This window comes from Leuresthes tenuis, unplaced genomic scaffold (assembly GCF_036924035.1).
Source record: "Leuresthes tenuis unplaced genomic scaffold, fLeuTen1.0.hap1 SCAF_14, whole genome shotgun sequence".
In the NCBI taxonomy this organism is placed as follows: domain Eukaryota; kingdom Metazoa; phylum Chordata; class Actinopteri; order Atheriniformes; family Atherinopsidae; genus Leuresthes; species Leuresthes tenuis.
The window spans coordinates 23,484,176-23,494,436 of record NW_027325368.1 but is presented as its reverse complement, the minus strand read 5'-3'; positions in this window follow the sequence as shown (position 1 = coordinate 23,494,436).

Genomic DNA, 10,261 nt, shown 5'->3' with positions numbered 1-10,261 from the left:
GAAAAGCTCAGTTGGTACTAAAATACAGAGGGGTGACAGGTTAGACTAAAAAACAAGTGAAGCACCTTGGTAAGGTGCTGTAAACTGTGCTGCTAGACCAGCTTCAATCTACCTTGTTACTGATTCTCCAAGTCTCTGGAACCCTAGAGGAGGGATGCAACATCGTTCCTCCAAAGGACATTCCATTTTTTGGTGTTCTTACGGTGTTGGGGGACAGTGCTGTCTAAGATGTGGATCCAAAATCTCCAATGGATGTTCAGTTGAGATGAAATTTGGTGATGGTGAAGGCCATAGTATATAATTCACATTATTTGCATATAAGTCACATCAGTTTCTTATTCATCAATTCATTCATACTCATTAAACAATTGCCATCACTCTTACGCCCTATGGGTGAGGGTATAGTCTGGGAAGTCCTTTTCTCTGAAAATACTAATTATTTCAAAGATTTTTCTTCATTGATTTGGATGCTCTGCTTTCTGGAATTTTGCCACTTTAAACATCTGTTCTGATGCGTAACCATGCCAGTGGTGATGTTGTTTACATGTGGGAGCAGCTAATTGAGCTTTCCAAAGCCTAAGAAATGCCTGGGATATAACCCTGACGAGTTGAAGAGAAGTAGATGTAGGCAGAATCACTGATGTAGGGTGGGAGTACAATGGAAAGCATTCCTTCATCGTCACAAGAAATGTTAGATCTATGGCAGCATAAATGGCTTGGAGAGCTGACAAAGGAACAGCAGGAATTTTGAAAAGTGCTGTTATGTGTTTCACTGAGCTGCAGGAAAATATTCCATCTCCATTCCCATGTCCTCTCTATTGGCTGTCAAACTATACTGGCAGACAGAGACTGCAGACAGAACGGGAACAGGAAAGGAGCAGGAACTGAAGTGCTTGTTAACAACAGATGGGTTTCCTTCCGTGTTGTCTACTGAGAGTTCAACTGTGTTACCTGCCAATGCTGCACATTATCTACTTGGTTAGAAAAGCTTAATAATAATGATAATAATTCCATCCATTTTCTATACCCACTTAATCCAATTTAGGGTCGCGGGGGGGCTGGATCCTATCCCAGCAATGATAATAATTATAATCATTATTATTCTTATTGATGTTATTGAAATCATTATTAAGGTAAATCTATACGTTTATTCTGGGTTTTTTTTAAGCTTCAAAAGATTCAACTTAAACAGGACATATTGTATTGTAGAGTAAGTTTTGTTATTTAATCATTATAACAGTGTTAAATGCTTCCACTTGCCATTATAACTACGCCCCATTGTCCTTTTGATTTATAAATGATTTTGACAGTTTCATTGTTCACACATTTTTTTTTGTTTCTTCATTATTGTACTTAGTTCTGTTTATCTATGGGCACTGCCAGCAATGTATTGTAGTGGTCAGTACTGTCATCTCAGAGCATGAAGGTTCCCAGTTTTAATCTCAGTTTGGGGCTTTATGCGTGGTGTTTGCATGCTCTCCCTGGCCTGCATGGGTTCTCTCCAGATACTCCAGCTTCCTACAACAGTCAAAAATCATGCATGCTGGCTTAACTGGTCATTCTAAATTGACCATGAACATGTATGGTAGCTTGTCTCTGTGTTCGCCCTGTCCAGAGTATACCGTGCCTCCCACCAACTGGCAGCTGGAATAGGCTCCAAATTTCCCATGACGCTTACTAGGACAAAGCAGGTACAAAAGTTGAAAGGATGGACCGATGATTTCAGTCTGAAAATTTAAAGGTAATCATTTTTCATTTTTGCTTCCGAGAAGTTGCATTTCCTTTACCAGTATGTTTCCATACATGTTGTCACTGGGGTTTGGGATTGTTCTTGAAGGATACAGACAAGGCACAGGTCCTTTGACCTAACAAGGGCAACTAGGCAACACAGCACATGTATCTTTTTGGGCCAGTCTTTTACCTTGATTTCTTAATGTACTGTGACTGACCTGTCATAAAGTTGGTTTCTCATGTTGTAAGGTAAATCAAATCAGATCAATGCACACCCTATAAGTCCAGAGCAGGTTAGTTTAGAATTGCATTGTTAAATTAATAAGAGACTCCTCAAGTAATTATGATGTTAATTCAAATTAAAAGTCTCTTCATATCCACAAATAATAATTGATACTTTGTATTCAGGGAACTCTCTCCATTAAAACATAGTTAAACCCCTAAAATAAAATAAAAATACACTACAATTTTCTAGAAACTTTTTTTTCTTGCATAAATTTATGCTTACATCACAGCATATCTATTTAGTTCATGGAGTGACCCACTGCATTATTTCGTGTGTCGAACAGCCCAAGTTGTTTAAAACAGACAAGCACATTTTTATGTAATAATTTTTATATTTTGGCAGTTTATCTAAGGAACTGTTGCCTCTCTTGGCAATATCTTACTAATGTTTGTTTTTGTAACAGCAGTTATTGTACTGGTGGTGCATTCATAGACAAATGGGAAATTAGAATTTCAAACTTACAACTGGTAAGAAAGAAAAAAAATAATGCCAAAGTCAGATAAAACAATTAACAAAATACTGTTGGAGTTTCAGTTAAGTTATCTATGTAACTGCTGATGAATATTTGCTGTTAACAGCAAAGCAAAAAGCAAGAGCAAAGAAATGTTAAACTTCCCACTACAGGGATACAGTGAATGCAGAGTCGCAGGTAGGTGGAGATAAGATAACAAGAAATGAGGATGGATAACCTCTTGAAGTGACGTGAGTTTCCCCTGCAGAACTGCTGAATGATATATTTTCATATATATGGGGCCCAAAACTAAATACTGGAGTTGTGTTTTCCACATTTTTGAGTATTTATAGTGATATCAGACAAGAGAATAAATGCTTTGCAGCACAGAAAAAGTGTTTTGTCCATGATAGGTCCTCTTTAAAAGAAAATTTAATTGAACGTTAATAATATATTGATGGAAAGAGATGTTGATTTTGAATTATATGCATGACTGGGGAATAATGATTAAACTGAGTAAATTGTAATATGGAGAATTTAAGAGGTGCAGATGAGTAAGAATTCCTGGTGGAATCCTTTTTTTGTTGGACAAATATAAGGACATGTCAAAGCAGTGTGCACGGAAACACCTGAGCAAAGAATGATGGTCCTCAAATGGACCATAAAAGAACAGGAAGATAGTAATGTAATGGCTGCAAACAAGATAGTTCAAGATAGTTTCTGTTGTTCAAACAATATCCCACTGGAAAACAGCATGACAACCATAGTCATTACACAGGCTCCCTGGGAGGAGGAACCCCTCAGATTAGAAGAAAGATGCAGTTTCAAAGGATAAACTATTCTTAATACCACACAACATGTGTGCAGCAATGAAGCAGGAAGACTGACGTGCCTTAAATGAAAGCAGTGGCTTGAATATTCAGCTGCTTTTAATGGCTGTCTGATTTGTGACAGAATGACTCATAGAGCAAGGACAGGCAAGGTGAGGCAGTTTAGAGGACATGTGTCTTGTGTTTGTGTGCAGAGGTGTTTCTGCTCAAGAGGTCATTTCATTTTAAAGCATGAAAAGAAACTGTTGAAAAAAACTTGCTGTTTCTCTTTTCCCATGCATACAATGTATTATTGAAGAAACTGGTGTGCCTTAGAGAGTAATCCAGCGCAGATACATCATGTAAAAAACCTCATGCTGTTTGCTTAACTTGTGTAAAATCAGTCTTAATATCCATAACACAAACAATTAAAAGCACCTCAAACTCTGAAAGCTGAAAGATTCCAAAAACAAGGATCTGAACGTGTCGTCTTAATCGTTTTTCCACTACTGAGGTTTATTTGTAGTCCTTGTTGTTAGCCTGAGCGTCCTGGAGTAATTGTTAATGAGCTTACCTAACAAGAGGCCATCGGGTGTTCCCGTGTGCTTTCCTCCTTACGTAAAATGTCATCCGGGGGTCAGAGGTAGCGGTAGCTGGGATTAGAGGGCACGAGGAGCGGGACAATACTGCTGTTAGTGGCACACACAATACTGTACAGAGGATCGTACATAAGACAGGAAAAGAAATTAAGCATGTTGTGTTTGCTTTTGATTGTGGAATCAGTTGTTTGTTCCAAAGACAAGACTACAGTGACTTTGACTGACACCTGATGACCTGAAAAGCCTGATTGGGTTATAATCTGTCAGCAAGTCAGGTGTACTCAGCGGCAAAAACCAATATGAATTCATGGCTGAGACAACAGCTGTTTAAGTGAATAAAAATATTTTCGATGTGTCTAAACGTTCACTCCCTGGCAGGTTAGCCTCCAATGATAGAGGACACACAGATTACATTCAGTGCAGTAATAGTAGTATAGTTTATTTATAAAGCACCTTTCACAAACAAATGTCACAAAGTGCTTTACAGAAAGTGACAACGTAACGAGTGAAACACTGAAGCATGAAAGGACGGCCCTCACAGAAGCCTCACTGCAGGAAACTGGCAGGATTATGATTGACTGCAAATCCTCTCACTCTGTGTTGCTTCTATACTGCCTTCTACTGGATACATTTATTAACACTTTTTTTTAACAGTCTTTTGAAAATTCATCATGTTAGGAAGGAAACCATCTCTATATACACTATAATACAAAAGTATTGAGCCACCCCTCATTGCTTAGCATTGACTGAAAAAAGAAAGTTTTAAAGTGGTCTCAATCAATAGTTTTCCAGGCTTTCTTAAGGTAATTCAATATTTTTTAAATATTGCCCTCTTTTTAAACTCATTTGAAGTCCAAGAAGGCAGAAAGACAATGAAGAGCCTTTTGAGCAGGTCATTCGCAATGTTCTGAAAAAGTGCAGTTTAAGGTTGGATAGAACAAAAAGATTTTTAAAAAACTGTTATTATCCCTGGGAGCACCATTAAATCTATTATTAGAAAATGGAAAGAACATAGCACCATAACTAACCTGTTAAACCAGGGCAGACCACCAAAACTCACAGACCAGGCAACAAAAGAGACAACAAGGACACCAAAGGTGACCCTGAAGGAGCTGCTATTGTCCACAGTAGCGACTGGAGTGTCTGTACATTTGACCACTTTAAGCTGCACACTCCCCAAAGCTGGACTCTATGGAAGAGGAGCCAGAAAAAAAATCATAACTTGAAGGGAAAAAAAGATCAAGAGAGCATGAGGGGGACTCCCCAAGCTTGTAGAATAGAATGAGTCCTGGGAGAAGAGACGAAAACTGAACTCAACAAAAACACAGTGTGCGGTGCTAACCTGAGCTCTCTCATCATCCAACAGTGAAGCATGATGGTGGCAATATCATGCTGTGGCAATGTGGAAAATGGAAGTTGATGGAAGCTCAACTTTAAAAGTGACAATAATCCAAAGTATACAGCTGAAGCAACTCAAGTGGTTTGAGGGGAAACATTTAAATGTCTTAAACAGCATAGTGAAAGTCCAGACTTCAGTCCTGTGGTGTGACCTAAAGATTGCTGTACCCCATGCAGACTGGAGCAGTCTTGTATAAAGGACTGGACCAAAACTTCCAGTGACCAGATGTATTTCATTTGTAGAGACATACCCTAAGAAACTTGCAGTTGAAATTTGTTTTACAAAGTGTTGACTTTGGCTCCCTGCTGCTGTGCCAGCAGGTATGGCCAGAGCCAAGTTCACACATGAAAGTTGCAACTCACAGCAGGGAACCGCAGAGAGAAAAGGGAGTGTTTAAACTGTTCCTTCATCTTAGTTTGCATGGAAGCTGTGTATTCATTCCAAGTATTTTAATAGTAAATGGAAGAGTCTAGGGTCCTTACTGAAGATTTTTCTGTCAGGAGGAGGGACAAGGCAAGATACTACAGCAAGAAGTTCAAGAAGCACAGATGGAGGTTCTGTACAATTTCTGCCACTGCAAAGAGGTCTCAAGCCCAACAAAACTCTGATGGCCCTTTTGGTTTTTAGGGTTTTCCATTAGGTAGTATCACCTGCTACCAGGTCCTTTTTTAGCACCTACTAGCCAGCTGAGTCGTGATGTCTACAGACTGCAGGCTATTGATTGGCCAGGGAGTGACATCACTGAATGACTCATAAAAGCGACTCCTTCAAAAGAACCTGGCCATGTTTAAAAATCCAGCAACAGCGAGCGTATGATTTTATTATTTCTGTGATCATCAACAACATCAGTGCCTGGACACAAAGCCATAGACCAAGCAGCAGGTATACCATCGCCTTGATGTCCTCCATTGTGACACAAACATGACACCCAATGACTCTATTGGGTGTCATGTTTGTGTCACACACAAATGACAGCACGGGACTTTCGGGCCGCCTTGCTATAACGACCCCACCCACATTGAGGAGGTACTTAATTGTAATGGAAAACGACCTTAACCGAGTCATGTCAAGTAGGTACTGAGGCACTAGGTGGAAAAGAGCCATTAGTGTACCTCCCAGCAACAGGATGATCAGTTTGAAGTAGTCTGATATTAAAATGCTTCCCAAAGAAAAAAGTGAAAAGAAAAGGTCAAGTTACTTCACATATAATGAGGTCAAGTGTGCCTGATTGTCAAAGACTACTCCAACTATCAGGTGTTACTTCCAGCCGGGTAGCTTTAAGAGGCTGCATAGCAGTGGGGGTCCCCTCCCCGAAAACCTTCACAATGTCAGACGAAGCAGTGTAACGAAGAAGCACTTTGTTACTTTAAATATGGAACATGTAAATACTTTAGGCAATTCAAAGTCACATTTTCACTTTAACTTACATGTTGCACTTTAAGTTTGCAATGATTTGAGGTAAACATTTACACACGAGATGTCTGAAATTATTCATGCAAATATTTATTGAACATTGTAACATTCTTTAAGAAGTTCAGTGTTAGATGCTGTTTTTAAAACCACATCTCAGCCTCCACTCTCTCACTTTTTCTCTCACTAGTTCCACCAACTCCTCTCTTCATAAGAAACATAAAAGTCTTCCCCTCGAGCCCCGCAAACTGCTTGAAGCAGCTAAACATCAAGTGGACTGAATGGAAACGAAATCTTACACCAATAAGAGCTCCTATGGTTCTTTTTTTTTTTCATGCTGTTTCTTTTTAACCTCTGAGAAAATACACAAGCCAGCAAGTGTCTCAGACTTTCAAACAGAAAGAAACACAGATGTCCTTTTGAAACAAAAATCTCTTGGGGCACAAAATTCTTCCCCTCCAGCACCTGTTTTTTATGGGGTCTCCAAAGACACTTTATTTATGGAAGTGTCTCATCAGCTGAGACAGTGGGTCTCACAAAGAACTACTGTTACACCGCATAACTCCTTATGACTTTGATTAAATGATCCAAACTGTAGAATCAGCATGGAGAAACAAGTTTTCATGCTGCAAATATGAGGACATCTTAACTCTGAGGGTCCGATTTTTCTTCTCAACACTTGACACTAGGTGGCAGAATAGCACTATGGACACACAACATATTAACGTGTAACCAAGTCAGATCAGGTCGACGATCAGCATGTAGCACCTGAGTTTGCTCTATGTTTTCTTGCTATGGGTAAATATGTCTTCAAACGGCTTGAGGAAATTAAACTTATTGCTTATTTAGTTGGAGTTTGTAATCTGAACACAGCGTGTGTGATATCAAATATGACAGACTACACGTGCCAATGAAAGTTGGCCCAGCTTTACAGGCAGCCATGGTACTATGGATCAGGAGGTGGCAGTGTTATACACCAGTGAATTAACCAATTGTCTCTGGGCAGAAAAGGCTCAGCACTGAGAAACACCAAGAGAAGAAAATGAGCAAAGAGGATGATGTAATCATTTAAAGGGACATTCACAAAAAAAGGTAAATATGACAGTGGACATATGGTAGTGATAAAGCTAAAATTACAGCAATATTGACATAAGTTTGAATGAGTGATTCTTAATCATTTCTGATTTCCGAAAACAGTTTAGAAATGTCACCACATTTCCCCCAAACAAACACAACATTTTTTGCATTTAGTTTTTTGTCCAACTAGCAGTCTAAAATGTAAAGACCTCTCTGGTCGTGGTTCCCGAATTATTGGCACCCCTGAAATTTTCGATCAAAATTCTGAATCTAATCTCTGTGAAATTTTGTAAAATGATGAGTTAATATTTTGCAAGGCGAACTGATTAAATCAAATTAGTGTCTCAAACAAAATTAGTGCTTAATTTTGAGTGTTCACATGAGCTGATGTTCTCCCTGCATAATAAGAGGCTGATTGTTTTCAGTTGCCTACTCAAGTGCCAAGAGATAACTTAATGAGAGAAGTCTGTGAATGTTGGTGTGAAATGGTGGTTGTGGTGGTGTGGGGGGGGGGGGGGGGGGGGTCATGCTAATATGTAAAATAACCACAGGCTAAGCTGGAGCATTCTGGGGTGGTGGTTTCAGCCTGTACCTTCTAAAGGCCAAGGAGCACACAACCATTGAAGAAGACGTAAGAAGGCATGGTTGATGTTGGGGAAAGACTTCACAGTTCAGTCACAGGCTTTCTGGGATGATGTTCTATGAATCGAGGAGATTAAAGTTTCATATAAGTTTGTTAGCAGGTGACAAGGTGAAGCCGAGAAGGAAAAGAACAGCCTATGTGTAGTGAAACATGGCAGAATTTCTATTATGATGTGAGGCTGTGCAGCTGCCTCCTGAACTGGAGACATGAAATGTACAAAAGTAGTAAGGAGGGGATTTATGTCTGCTAAAGATCGAGCTTTTGACCTTGTTAACATGTCCGTAAGATGCGCAACGCTGTTTTTTGTGTTACAAGACATATCACAGGCAAATCAGTCATTAGTGTAATGGCTAGGGATTTCAGCAGGGCACCAAGTATATTCTCAGCACGGTGGTGTCAGACAGCCCATATCTTCCACGTGGAACACCGGAGTAGCCTATCCTGTCAACTAGCAGTATGGAGATTTTAACATTTACTGCAAGGAATGTTTAAAATGAAAAGTCAGCGCAAGCTAGAGGAGTAGCTTGCACAAGCTAGGGGGCAAAGACAGTAAAAGGAAGGCCAAGCAAGGAGCCTCAGCTCACTCAGAGCCCGCAGTCGAGCAAACCATGACAGCAACCAGTAAAATTGCAAGACATTGTCATGGCTCTTCTTTTGGGATTCAATAGAAAAGAAACGCTGTGCTTTCTCGTCAACAAAAATAGGTCATTAGGGTACTATCACAAAAAACTTTGGCTACAAGGTACTGCATAAACCCAATACTGGAACCACTGGGGCCTTTGGGCTGAAAATCAGTGAGAAACATTTTTGTCATGTTTTATTGTAAGCCTACAGGTCTCTGTGTGTATAAATGTCTCTTCCTAAAGAAAGTTCATTTAGGATGTTTGTGAGAAACTGGCTGGGACAGGCAGCCCCTGCTCTGTCAGCTTTCATAAAACTGTCATTTTTAGCAAATAGTGTGGAGTGTAGCACCTGTAGTTGTAATTAATAATTGTACCTATCTCACATCGTGTTCCAACTTTGGTATAAGCAAAAAAAAAAAAAATCAGGCAAAAATTACATAACATACTTCATTTTTATTGAAAAGAAATAAAACAATCTGTTATTTAGACTTCAGTTCTAGAGGATCGTGAAGTCAGATATGAACCTCATCAAGTACCCGACCTTGTCTTGTTTGCATATGACCTCAGCTCCAACGCCTTAGGCTAAACAGAAACACCATCCATTATAAGGAGTGGTTAACCAGCTCCCTCCCAAATTACAGTGACTCTGGGTTCCCATTTTACTGATGTAGCGGTTGTGTGGCTCCCCGTCTCATGTTACTCACTGTACTCGTGAAACTCACTCACGCAGGCTATCATTTCCCTGTAAAAAGTGAGCAAGCCATTTTTTTGACAGTTTAAAAGGCACAAAGTTAGACTGCGACATGGCCGCCAGAGATTATCATCTGAGTCTACAAAAACTCAATTTCATCTAGGAAATATTGCGCTTGAATATACCGATCCAAACTGAGAGCTGATGTTTCTCAGGCTTCTCAGCTGAGGTTTAACCACATCCTTTGACAAATGAAGGTGGAACATTTTACCACTTTGGCCAAGAGGCCATTGCACAAGAACATTTCCTGGGGATGTCTGACTGCCAGACAGATCATCGGTCTCACTGCGGCCTGATTGTGACTGGCGACGGTGGAGAGGTATCCAGATAACACCCTGGTTATAGAGTTGACCCTGCTTTTAACCTGCTGGCGCACCTCCTGTCTTCACCCAGCTCTCCCTGCTCCATCTTCATAATTCCGGACGCATCCAGACAACATTCACCCAGCACCTTGTGCTCAACTCCTCCACAGCTCCTCTGAG